The sequence below is a fragment of the Xenopus laevis genome, chromosome 6L (genome assembly GCF_017654675.1).
Source record: "Xenopus laevis strain J_2021 chromosome 6L, Xenopus_laevis_v10.1, whole genome shotgun sequence".
Taxonomy (NCBI): domain Eukaryota; kingdom Metazoa; phylum Chordata; class Amphibia; order Anura; family Pipidae; genus Xenopus; species Xenopus laevis.
The window spans coordinates 92,363,973-92,376,959 of NC_054381.1; the positions used below are offsets into that span (position 1 = coordinate 92,363,973).

The 12,987-nt window shown below is 37.5% G+C and overlaps 1 protein-coding gene across 2 annotated transcripts in view; it reads left to right on the forward strand.

Annotated features, from left to right (window-relative positions):
* The window catches only part of slc22a23.L (solute carrier family 22 member 23 L homeolog), a 94,896-nt gene that overhangs the window by 53,398 nt on the left and 28,511 nt on the right, over positions 1–12,987 (forward strand). The gene's annotated exons all lie outside the window — the stretch shown is intronic.

Genomic DNA, 12,987 nt, shown 5'->3' on the forward strand with positions numbered 1-12,987 from the left:
ATTCCATTGTTGTTATTTAGATATATATCTACATTAAGTTTCACAATGTAGATCTGGGTAGTATAAACTTTTTTTATTTTTTTATGTTTTTATATTCCTCAGCTGCACAATTCAGAATATATTGCTATACCTATTGTGGGTTTACAGTAATAGGCAATATAGTCGACAGTTCCATAACAAAGAGTGTTTGAGACCTACTCAACTAGGATTCCAAAGATCCTTTCACAGCAAGGCGTAGCATTTACTTTCTGCAGTGCAAACAATGGAATGTCTTCTCTGTAAACAGAAACTGACAGTGAATTTGGATGCTCAGCATGTTGTTTGTTGCACTGTCACAAAGTGGATATTTGTTTGTTGTTAACACACTTTATTTTTAACTTCACACAAATATTGTTGGCAATACACACAGATCTGTTACATTGAAAGTCATTTCAGTAAATATACAATACAGCCAACCCAAATAAACGTATTAAATAGAGGCATTGCCTTGATGTTAGTTACTGAAACCAGTATGAACTGCTATCCATTGAAACTGGTGAAAGCAAATGAATTGTATCATAGCCATAGCTATGGTGTGTCCTACAGCTGATTGGAATAAAAAATGTACTTCTTTCTTTAAATATGGGATGTGCTTAAGTGCCTTCCTATACAGGTCCACAAGTATTAAAGGAAAACTATACCCCCAATCAATGTAAGTCTCTCTAAAAAGATATTGCATCAAACAGTTCATATGTAAAACCCTGCTTCATGTATATAAACCATTTTCATACTAATATACTTTTTAGTAGTACGTACCATTGGGTAATCATAAATAGAAAATTGCCATTTTAAAAAATAAGGGCCACCCCCTGGGATCCTAGGATTATATATATATATATCTGTTGCAAGAAGATCCGCACTCACAGGACTTATAAAAAATATGAAGATTTATTGCATGGGACTAACGTTTCGGCCTCCCCAAGGCCTTTCTCAAAGGTTGGCAAGATTCTATAATATGTCATTTAATAAGATATAAACTCTGTTGCTTAAATATTCATTTTGGTGGTAAAGTTTTCCTTTAAGAAAGCTAAGGAATTGCATTACTGTACAGGTCAACCGTGTCCTTAGTTCCTGAATTTTTAGGACAGAAGACTGTAGAATGCAGAACTAAACCAGTTAATTAAAAGACCTGGAGAAGAACCTATCCTGTTACATTGTTTCAAGAGTCAAAACCAGAGAACAGAGAGATACTGCTTTCAATTGCAACAATTACATTTTTCTTTCATTACTTTTGGATTCAGATTAACAATATATAAATAAAAAAGTCTGAGCTTTCAAAGTAGCAACTTCTTTTTAATATATAACATGCCTTATGGAAACAGTAGTTTTCAATAGTCACCCAAAATTTCCTCAGTGAGGCAACTTTGGGCGACTATTGAAAACGCATCGCCGTGTGTGCATTAGCGCAGGCGATTTTGCGCTGTAGCCTATGGGGAAAAGACGCTGAGGCAGTTCGGGGAGATAGTCGTGCAAAAGACGTGGCGATAAAATCTCCCCGAATCTCCTCGTCTGGCCTTACCCTAAGAGGAGTTCCCAAACTTTTTCATATGACTGTAGAAAGTATAGCTAGCTTATTGTTTACTAATGAAAATGTGTAAATTAGCAGACTGTTATATGGATATGGGATCCATTATCCAGAAACCAGTTATCTAGAAAGATCCAAATTACGGGAAGCCTATCTCCTATAGACTCAATTTTAATCAAATAATTCCAATTTTTAAAAATGTATATGCTTTTTCTCCTTATTAATGAAACAATAACTTGTGCTTGATCCCATATAAAATACAATTAATCCTTAATTTAGTAGACTTAAAGCCGCAGGCCCCGAACATTCGGAATAACAGGTTCCATGCCTGTATACAAAGGGTATACAGGTCAATATTTGCTTTCTTTCTCAGAGGGAAATTGGGCACAGTTGTGTACTGTGTACACAGCATGCATGCTAAGTGCCATACATTCTTTTAAAAAGTAGTTTTACTACATCTGTATAAGCATAAACATCAGCACATATACCACACATTATGCAGAGCAAATAGTAGTTTTTATCCTTAAGGTGCCAAAGTTGGCATTCATTAAAATCCACTTTGAATAAAAATGGAGTGAAAAAGCTTTGTTAGTAAGGTCAGCCTGGGCTTGTTTTGGATATCACTAAAACCAATCTGAGTCTGCAGATCACATGCAAAATGATATCTTTATTCTAACAACAGCCATTGCAATGAGTTCTTTGAGGTTATTAAGAGATAAAGTTATCACTGTGCTATGCTTTAGAGTCCGGCCACACGGGCAGCTTCAAGGATATTAGTCGCCTTCCCCTGCCTTCCACCAGCTAAAATGAAAATCATCAGGGGGCAGGCAGTCGGAGCGATTCGTTTTCCGAAGTCGCCCCCAGTATCCTCGTGAGGCAATTACGGGCGACTTCGGAAAACGAAGCACTCCAACTGCCTGCCCCCAGGATATTTTCATTTTAGCTGGGGGAAGGCAGAACAGGGAGATTAGTCGCCTGAATCTGCCCGTGTGGCCAGATCCTTATGTCAAAGTTTTAAAGAACAGGGACTTCTTTGCACCTTTTCTCAATTGCGTGGAATTTAATCTCTGGAACAGAGTATATTTTAATGTATTAAGTACAATGTGTATCTTACAATATACAGTGCTGCAGATACTAGTGGCACTATACAAATAAAGATATGCATACATACCAGAGTGTGTAAGCAGACAGAACATGTATTTTATTTTTGAAATGAAGACAAGCAGAGAGCACGGGGATACTGTTTACTGTCTTAATTTGATGCTAATGTTATTTTTAATTATACAAATTAACATGTATTATTTAGGCATAATGACTGATGAACAGCCTGCTTATTTAGTGCTGAGTGTGGGATTTGAATGTTTCTTCCCTGGCATGGTATTACTGCCACTGGGGGATTTAAATGTGGTGTATACAGATAAAGCATCATTACATTAACATCTCGAATACATCTCTGCCTCCTACACCATATTAAGTAAATACATTAAAAAATAAATAACATACAGAGCTGGTGTGTAGTTCAATAAATAAGTCTGCTGGAAATTGAGTTCATTTAATGTAGTTTAGCTGAATATAGATAATTCCTTTTTATATTCTATAGAACGGTTTCAGTTTTTAGTGGTAAATGTCGACTCTTGAGTAAAGCATAAAGTAAAATAAGGTGGCCCATTCCTCCACTGACTTCCAGCACAACTCTTTGGATTGAATCGGCAGAAATTGTCTCTTATCTTGGGCAATCTAACTAAAGCAGGGTGGACTTCTCTTTCTCATTCTCTGTGATCTGCCTCTATATACTGTAGGACAGGGCTGTCCAACTGGCGACCCCCCCCCTTGTGTGGCCCCCCATATGAATATTTGCCTGCTGTGTCTGTTTACTATTTGTAAACTTTCAAAGGTTTACAGAGATTAATTGATCCCTGCATTGTTTAAATTCAAATTCAGACTGTAATCCTCTGTATTCACACCTGCATTGTTCCCACTTTACCACCTCTATTGTTCATACCCTAAAGCCCTGTACTGTTCACACCTAAATCCCAGACTGAAACTGCCCACATTGTTCACCCTCTGCTGAAGGGCCACTGGCACCGGCATTGTGTCACTGTATGTAGTACATCTTAGAGTGGTCCTGATATGTTTCCCTGTCTCCTGCTCTGTTCTGCCTTTCCTTTGCTCCCTATGTGTGCCATACTCTGTCTGCCCTATTATGCATGTGTGTGCCATGCTCTGCCTGTGGAACATAAGCCTGGTATTTGTTCTGGGGGTTTGTTAGCATTTGAAAATTATTGTTAGGGGCCCCAAATGTGTTTAATCATATGCTGGGGGTACTGTATTGTACACAAGGGATGAGGAGGCATATGAATTTAAAGGTATGTCTTATATGACTTAACTTTGTTCACAGTGATTAGGGATATCCCTGCAGTGAGCACCAACCATTTGGTTTTTTGGTGTGCTACCACCATTAATGTGGTCATGTTCTTGTGGTCACATGGGTGTGGTTTTAAGTGGGTGTGGTTTAAAAACAGGGAGTGGCCAACACTGGCTTCCATTATCTGCCCTCCACCATGTAGGCCAGAAAAATTCCGGCCCTTGGTACCACAGAAGTTGGACAGCACTGATGTAGGAGAAAGGGGAGGTGTGGGGAGATATAGAAAAGCTGCAGAAAAAATGGAAGATGGTTAACATATTACCAAACTTCAGAGATGAAATTGAAAATCGTGAGTTATATCAAATTATTACTGTGCACCACAAAGGTAACATGTACACCTATGCACAGATAATACTGTTAATTCTTTGTCATATTTGGGGTTGTTTTGTCTGGTTTTCAGTGGCGGAACTACTGGGGGGTGCACCAGGATCCGGAACCCCTAGGAGCCCATCCAGTGGCGTAACTAGATGTTACTGGGCCCCACAGCAAATAATTTAAGGGCCCCCAACATAGTTACATAGTTAAATTGGGTTGAAAAAAGACAAAGTAAATCAAGTTCAACCCCTCCAAATGAAAACCCAGCATCCATTCACACACCCCTCCCTACTTTTAATCAAATTCTATATACCCATACCTATACTAACTCTAGAGCTAAGTATCACAATAGCCTTTGATATTATGTCTGTCCAAAAAATCATCCAAGCCATTCTTAAAGGTATTAACTGAATCAGCCATCACAACATCACCCGGCAGTGCATTCCACAACCTCATTGTCCTGACTGTGAAGAACCCCCTACGTTGCTTCAAATGAAAGTTCTTCTAGTCTAAAGGGGTGGCCTCTGGTACGGTGATCCACTTTATGGGTAAAAAGGTCCCCTGCTATTTGTCTATAATGTCCTCTAATGTACTTGTAAAGTGTAATCATGTCCCCTCGCAAGCACCTTATTTCCAGAGAAAACAACCCCAACCTTGACAGTCTACCCTCATAATTTAAGTCTTCCATCCCTCTAACCAATTTAGTTGCACGTCTCGGCACTCTCTCCAGCTCATTTATATCCCTCTTAAGGACTGGAGTCCAAAACTGCACTGCATACTCCAGATGAGGCCTTACCAGGGACCTATAAAGAGGCATAATTATGTTTTCATCCATTGATTTAATGCCATTTTTTATGCAAGACAGAACTTTATTTGCTTTAGTAGCCACAGAATGACACTGCCCAGAATTAGACAACGTGTTATCTACAAAGACCCCTAGATCCTTCTCATTTAAGGAAACTCCCAACACACTGCCATTTAGTGTATAGCTTGCATTTATATTATTTTTGCCAAAGTGCATAACCTTGCATTTAGCAACATTGAACCTCATTTTCCAGTTTGCTGCCCAGTTTTCCAATTTACACAAATCACTCTGCAAAGTGGCAGCATCCTGCATGGAACCTATAGTTCTGCACAATTTAGTATCATCTGCAAAAATAGAAACAGTACTTTCAATGCCCACCTCCAGGTCATTAATAAACAAGTTGAAAAGCAAGGGACATAGTACAGAGCCCTGCGGTACTCCACTAACAACACTGGTCCAATTAGAAAATGTTCCATTTACCACCACTCTTTGTAGTCTATCTTTTAGCCAGTTCTCTATCCAGGTACAAATACTATGTTCCAGGCCAACATTCCTTAATTTAACCAGTAACCTTTTGTGTGGCACTGTATCAAATGATTTAGCAAAGTCTAAGTAAATCACATCCACTGCCATCCCAGAATCGAGGTCTCTACTTACCTTCTCATAAAAAGAAATTACGTTAGTCTGGCAAGATCTATTGCGCATAAAACCATGCTGGCACAAACTCATAGTATTATGATTTGCTATGAAGTCCAGTATCTTATCCTTTATTAACCCTTCGAAAAGTTTTCCTACCACTGACGTCAGACTAACTGGCCTATAGAGGCTGAGAACGTGATCCTTTTTTGAATGATAAAAATCCAGAGATTGTCCTGTATTATCATTACAGGGTCTGCTGCCTCTGTAGTTATGCCCCTGGGCCCATCGGAGCCTCTCGTTCATCCAAATCAGTAGAGAAAATTGGCAATCTGTGGGTTCTGGCAAATGCCAGAGGGTCTGCTGTAAGATGCTATAGACAGGCCCTATTTATTGGGCTGGTGAGGGGCTGGTTGGGTCACTGTGTACCTGAAATGCCAGGGCCTATTTTGATTCTCAGTCCAGACCTGGTCTGGAGGGGCGGTGTTCTGCACGTCATGCCCCTGGGCTCGTCAGCATTAGGTACGTTACTGCTGCCTTTCTATTAATGGGATGGTTTAGTATGGTGTATTCTCATATATTTAAAGAGGGTCTTAAACAATATGACTTGGAATGAAGCACATTGTTTACAAAGCTGGCAAAAAAAAATCTAAAAAGTTTCAGCAGAAACAAAGTGGAATAGAAACCAATGTAGAGAAGTGATTTCATTCATGCCTCCGTGTGTTTAATAGCATTTATCTTTTTTGCAAGTGGCCAAACCTGCAACCCTTTCTTGTCTGTGCATGGAAAAAATTATTATATTGCTTCTTTTCACAGCAGAACTTGAGTCACAAATCATTCACAAGAATATCTTGTACTTTCAAACAGTAGAACTCAAGTTTAAAATAAGGATTGCACCAAATAATCCTTTTACTGGCCATTTAAATATGTCTTGTCATCTCCAAAACTGATAATAATTTGAGCACTAAATGTAAAGTTGCTTTTATTCTCACTCCAATCTTAGTTTTTCTATCCAGTCCGACTGAATTATCCTCAATTCATATTGTGCCATTTAAATAGATTGCTTGCTGTTAATTAAACAGAGGTTTCAGTGTGACGGAGAGAGGATCTGACAGTAAATGAGTTCTTGATCTGCAGTAATTGTTTCTGTTGGAAAGCAATAAGCAATGAAAGAGATGTCGACATATGTTCTCTGATAATAATGAGTGGTATTGTCATGTAACTGACCGTTTATTATTACCTAGTTGTGTCTGCTGAAAATGGCAGTGTTTAATATGGAATAGCTGTAGAATTCTGGCTGGATCTTCCTGGTAAAGCGGAGATGCATTATAGCCATAATGACATTTTTTTTCTCTTACAAAATGTATTTTGTCCCCCTCATTCGATCACCCCATCCTCCTTCTTATATAACATATCTTCATTGCTGCTGCAGAGAGCCATGCCTGCCATACTCACTTTCATCTCATTTTAAAGGGGTGGATGTCATAGAATGATCAATTCTATGCAACTTTTCTATTGGTCATCATTTTTTTTTTATATATAGTTTTTTAATAAGTTGCCTTTTTCTTCTGACTCTTTCCAGCTTTTAAATGTGGGTCACTGACTCCATCTAAAAAAAATGCCCTGTAAAAAGCTTTTTTTTGTTGCTACTTTTTATTACTCATCGTTCTGTTCAGGTGATACTCATATTCTAGACTTGTATCCAAATCAATGCATGGTTGCTAGGGTTATTTGAACACACCAATATCGACTGGCTGGAACCTCCTTCCTACATATTTACATTTTTAGGTAGGAATAGAAAATACCATATTACGTGCCTCATGTTTGTCATCTGCCATAGTATACAGCATAAACTACTAAAGCAAAATCAACAAATTTAAGGGGCACATTTACTAAGGGTCGAATTTCAAAGTGAAAATACTTAGAAATTCGACCATCAAATTTTAGTAGTACGATAGTCGAAGTTTTTTATCGATGGAATATGGCTGTTTTAGATCAAATTAATATCGTTCGATCGCACGATTAAATCCTTTGATTCAAACGATTTTACAAAAAAAAACTTTGACTTCTCAAAACTTAGCCAAAACCCCTATAGGCTAAAACAGCAATTTGGCAGGTTTAAGGTGGCGAAGTGTCGAAGTCTAATTTTATAAAAAGACAGTACTTCGATTATGGACTAACGACTAATCTCCCTGAATCTGCCTGTGTGGCCAGACCCTAAGACCACTTCAGATCAAATAAAAAAAAAACAATAACCCTTAGTTATCGACACATGATGGAATTTGGGGAAATCAATCAGTATGTTGACCACTGTAGGTGGCTAGATCGATTTGGTCAGTCACATTTGTTGATTTTCATTTGGTCGAGCATTGCCAGTGGGGGTACTCCAAAGATTTGCTGAGGCACAAAATCCGGAGCACAAATTTAGTGGCTTCAGTGACAGTGACAAAGGTAGTTTTTTTTTTTGTTTTTTTTTACTTAAAATAAATAAAACAAAAAAATATGAAAATGAAGAATGAAACATTTTACATTTGCAGTGTTAAGGGACCAACGCAACGATTTCACAGACCATGGGATAATAGAGGGAGAATAGATGGAGCGCATTAAAGAAACTCAAATTAAATGAATACTTAAGCAACAGATGTTTATATCATATTAAGTGACATATTAAAGAATCTTACCAAACTGGTATATATATAGTAAATATATATATAGTAAATATTGCCTTGAACCACCATTTTGTGATGGTCTCTTTGCTGCCTCAAAAATCATCTGACCAGAAATACTGCAATTCTAACTGTAACAGGAAGATGTGTGGAAGCAAAAGACAGAACTCTGTCTGTTAATTGGCTCATGTGACCTAACATGTATGGTTGTTTTGTTTGTTTGCCTGCACCCGTGAACCCAGAGGCGGCCCTTATTTTTTAAAATGGCAATTTTCTATTTAGTATTACCCAATGGCACATACTACTAAAAAAATGGTTTATTTACATGAAGCATGGTTTTACACATGAGCTGTTTTATGCAATATCTTTTTGTAGAGAACTACATTTTTCGGAGGGCATAGTTTTCCATAAATCAATAAAACTATAAAGATAACTTTCTGTGAATTTGTTGTGCTCAGGGTCGGACTGGGGGGCCCTGGGCCCACCGGGACCGCTGTCCGGGGCCCCCTCTGGCCCCCCTAATGTGAGGCGCCGATCGGGCCACATGCATGAATGCGTGGCACCAAAAGAAAACTTTTGTTTTTTTAGCATTCCTATATCAGAAGAGTCTGGCCCGGCAGGGGGCCCATGAGGGTCGGGGCCACCGGGTTTTTTCCCGGTTTCCCAGTCCGACACTGGTTGTGCTTATGACATATTTACAATTTAGCGACCAGCACTGAGAACTGTGTATTTACTGACACTTCTGTGGATTCCTCTACAGAGTATGCTTTATCTAACATAAAAAGTCAAAATAAATTGAATGCATGGAGGAATAGATGTTAAGACAAACTGTGCCTTGACCCACCTACCTTGAGGAGAGTCTAAAAGACAAGCTGAAACATTGCTGTTCAGATAACTGTAAAATCCCTACCAGGTGCCACAGCTGTAGTAAGAACCATAGCAGAACACAAACTATTAACCATTTTGAAATCCGATGTGACTTAATCTAGATATAATGCTATTCTGTTTCATTTACTGCTGTTACTGTGCTTGTTGGCTTTCTAATGCATGTTTCTATTAGCTGTTTGTTACCTTCTGAATAAAATGCAACAAGAACAGTCTCGCCGTTTTGTTCAAGTCAATTGAGGATGAGTCAGAAGGTATTCTGAGGTTTTGTTTGTTTCAAAGTGAACAGTTAAGTGTTCTGTATATAATAATCATAGCAATGCAGTCAGAACTGATAATGTCTGGGTGACATTTGCACAATATTATGAAAGGTGCCTCTCATCTGACTCTCAACAGACTGGCTCTTCACTATAGAGAATTAAAGGGGTGGTTAGCCTTCATGTTTTTTTTATAGTTTTGCAACTTCTGACTCTTTCAAGCTTTCAAAATGGGGTCACGGACCCCATCTAAGAGTACAAATATTCTGCAAGGCTATACATTTAGGGGGTTATTTATCAAAGCCCAAATTTATCTCAATATTTTCTGAAAAAAACTCTGATCAAATCTGCACAGGTTTTTTGGCATTATTTATTAATAAATTTTCCCGAAGATTTTGTTTGCGGGAAAAAATCATGAAAAATCAGATTTTCACAATTTTTTCTGATTTTTCATCCGATTTTCAAGTTTTTTCTGATTTTTCACCTAAAAACTCTAAATTTTGTCTGAAAACTTCGGTGTATTACCAAAAACCCAGCGCACATCAAAAAATCATTGGGACTTCTCCCATTGACTTATATGCAACCTCGACAGGTCTGAGATGCCTGATTTTCAGATTCAGACTTTTCCATCCTCGGGGTTTAATAAATTCTGTTAGTCCGATTTTATAAAAAAAAAATTCACAAATTATTTGTGATTTTTGTTGTTGCTACTATTTATTACTTGTCTTTCTATTGAGGCCCTCTTCTATTCATATTGCAGTCTCTTACTCAAATCAATCCATGTTTGCAAGGGTAATTAAGAACCTAGCAACCATATTGCTGAAATTGCAAACTGGAGAGCTGCCTAATAACAAGCTTAAAAACAACAGATCAAATCAAAACCAATTGCAAATTGTCTTAGAATATCACTCTCTACATCATACTAAAAGTTAATGTAAAGATGAACAGCCCCTTTAATAACTTGTTGGCAGAAGAGGGGCGCAGCAGCAGGAACAATAGGATTCAAAGGCACAAATACAATTTAGGTATTCTGCTAAGGCTGCCAATTAAAAAGCCAATATGGAGTAAGCCTCAGACTCGCATGTAATCTTTTATTGGTGCTTCATAAGTAAGTTGTAGTAAAGTGCTTACATATTCTGCAGTGCTGGGTATGTTCAGTGAATGTATAGATATATATATATATATATATATATATATATATATATATATATATATATATATATATATATATATATATATAGAATAAACCAATACAATACTGGGCCCTGCTCAAACAACAGTTGCGCATGCTTGTCTCCCTCTATAATGCACCTAACATTATATCTGTTGCTGAGAATTTCTTAAAATGTTGCCTGTGAAAGAATAAAGATATTTTTATTTGGCAGAATAATTAAAAATGATCTGTCCAACCAACTTTCTTAATTCCTCTTTACATCTGCTATAAGCCTTGGTGCCAGTTGTGCCTACCCCCATTGTTTGTTTTTATGTGTTAAGCTTCTTAGTCATAGATAGGTAGCACTGAGCAGTCTGCCCTATGTGTCTACGTGCTTAGTGATTCACTTGTTTGCATAGAGGCCAAAATGAATGAATCTGTAAATGAAGTATGGTATGTCCCCCTCCTGTGGCCAATTTGTCATTTGGCTCTAAGACAGACCGCTTTCTTGATCTACTATTGCATAACAGAGTCAGTTGAACCTTTAGGAATCTGAAAAGTACTGACTCATTATATTATTTTTGGTCTTGGCAAATTGTTTAGCAGTGTGTAAGGTCTTGTTATGGGTGTAGTGACCCAGATCAAGTTTTGTTTCACACATTCTCGCTTTTACATTGAACTGCATCTCTGGAAAATGAATCAGGTGGTACAGTACTAGCTATTGAAGTGTCAATGACCTGGATGGATAGAGCTACAATAAAAATCTGACTAAGATAACTGCTATTGTACTATTGTATACAGCTTTCATGTGATCCTTCTATGTAGAGGATTGCAACATTGTGATTGCTCATATCTCACGTTACAAGTGATTAGAATCTAAAGTGATTAGAATCTAACCGTAAACCTAGAGAAAGAAACAGGAATGAACTAAAATGCATATTGCTTGCAAGAGACTTGTGGAAAGCATTCAGTTAAATTATCCAGTGGTTTCCTATTTTCTTTGGAATAAAAAAGTGTAATCATTTATATAAAAGACATATCTCATTGACCTACACTAACAACTTTGACTGCATTTATCTTGGCCTCGAGATAAGTGTCTTGTGCCGACATAAGAAGGAAAGCAGCTGTTCTTTGGTTTGGGATGTCAGAAGAAGGAGATTTTGAATTACACTATTCATTTCCTCAAATAACCTTCCAAGTCAACCTTAAGAAACGTAATACTAATTTCTAATGAGTTGATTAAATACCTTGCTGAGCACTTTATTTTAACTACAGATGTCATCATCTCAATACCTGACAAAAAAACCTCTCTTATCTAGGAAAGCAGAGTAATCAGAATGGATTGTTTGGCTCTCCATGCTCCAGACCAGTTTCAGTAGAAGTCATCTGTTTCTGTAGCCTGCATAGCAACTGGAGTTTGTGCTTTTCTTACCTACATATTTTTTATTAACATTCTTGAATGTATGGAAAATACAGTTTAGGAAGGATTAAGCAATGTTAAATTAATAAAATATCATTGTACATTTTGAGTAGTGTTAAATAGAATTTTATTTTAAGGTAAACTTGTTTGAGTGAACTGCTGAATCCTGAACTGAACCTGAGCCCTAATATGCATTTGAAAATTACTTTAAGAAAGGGAGAATTTAAAAAAAAAAATAATTTATTTAAATGTGTGACCTAAAGTCAAATGATTTTTAGGTTTTCCAAGGCACTTGGATTTGGCTGAATCTGAATCAAAAACTATACCCGGGATTTGGTTCATCCCTGATATTGACAAACCAGTTGGGCCAGAACTTGTGTCATCCATCACCTCCACAAATGAGTCTCAGACGGTAGTAACTGGTTTATTTAGTGCCTCAGGGACTATGGTCATCATTCCGTTTCTACACGCTTAACCCTCAGATTTAAAAGTTCCAAAGGCAATGTGTGTAATACTCTTCATCTTTAAATCTACTCCTTCTATTTTAACAGTCCTTGTTTGATGCTCCACCCCCAGGTTATTTAATTTCTAAAGGATGATGTTCAAGGTTTAAATGTCCCATCTACATCTTTCTTGTTTTACAATTTAGGCCAGGGAGGTGTGGGTTCCAAAGGAAATTTTTTTAGTTTTGTCACTACTACCTTCAGTGCATGGTATTATCTCTAGAATGATACATGGGTATTGAGAGTCATGTGACCTAGAACTGTGAGAAAATATTTTTCAGTTATAGTAAAAGGCATGTAACATTTGGATTTGGCTAGTCTATGAATTGATATAAAATACCAAATAAATGATTGCCTA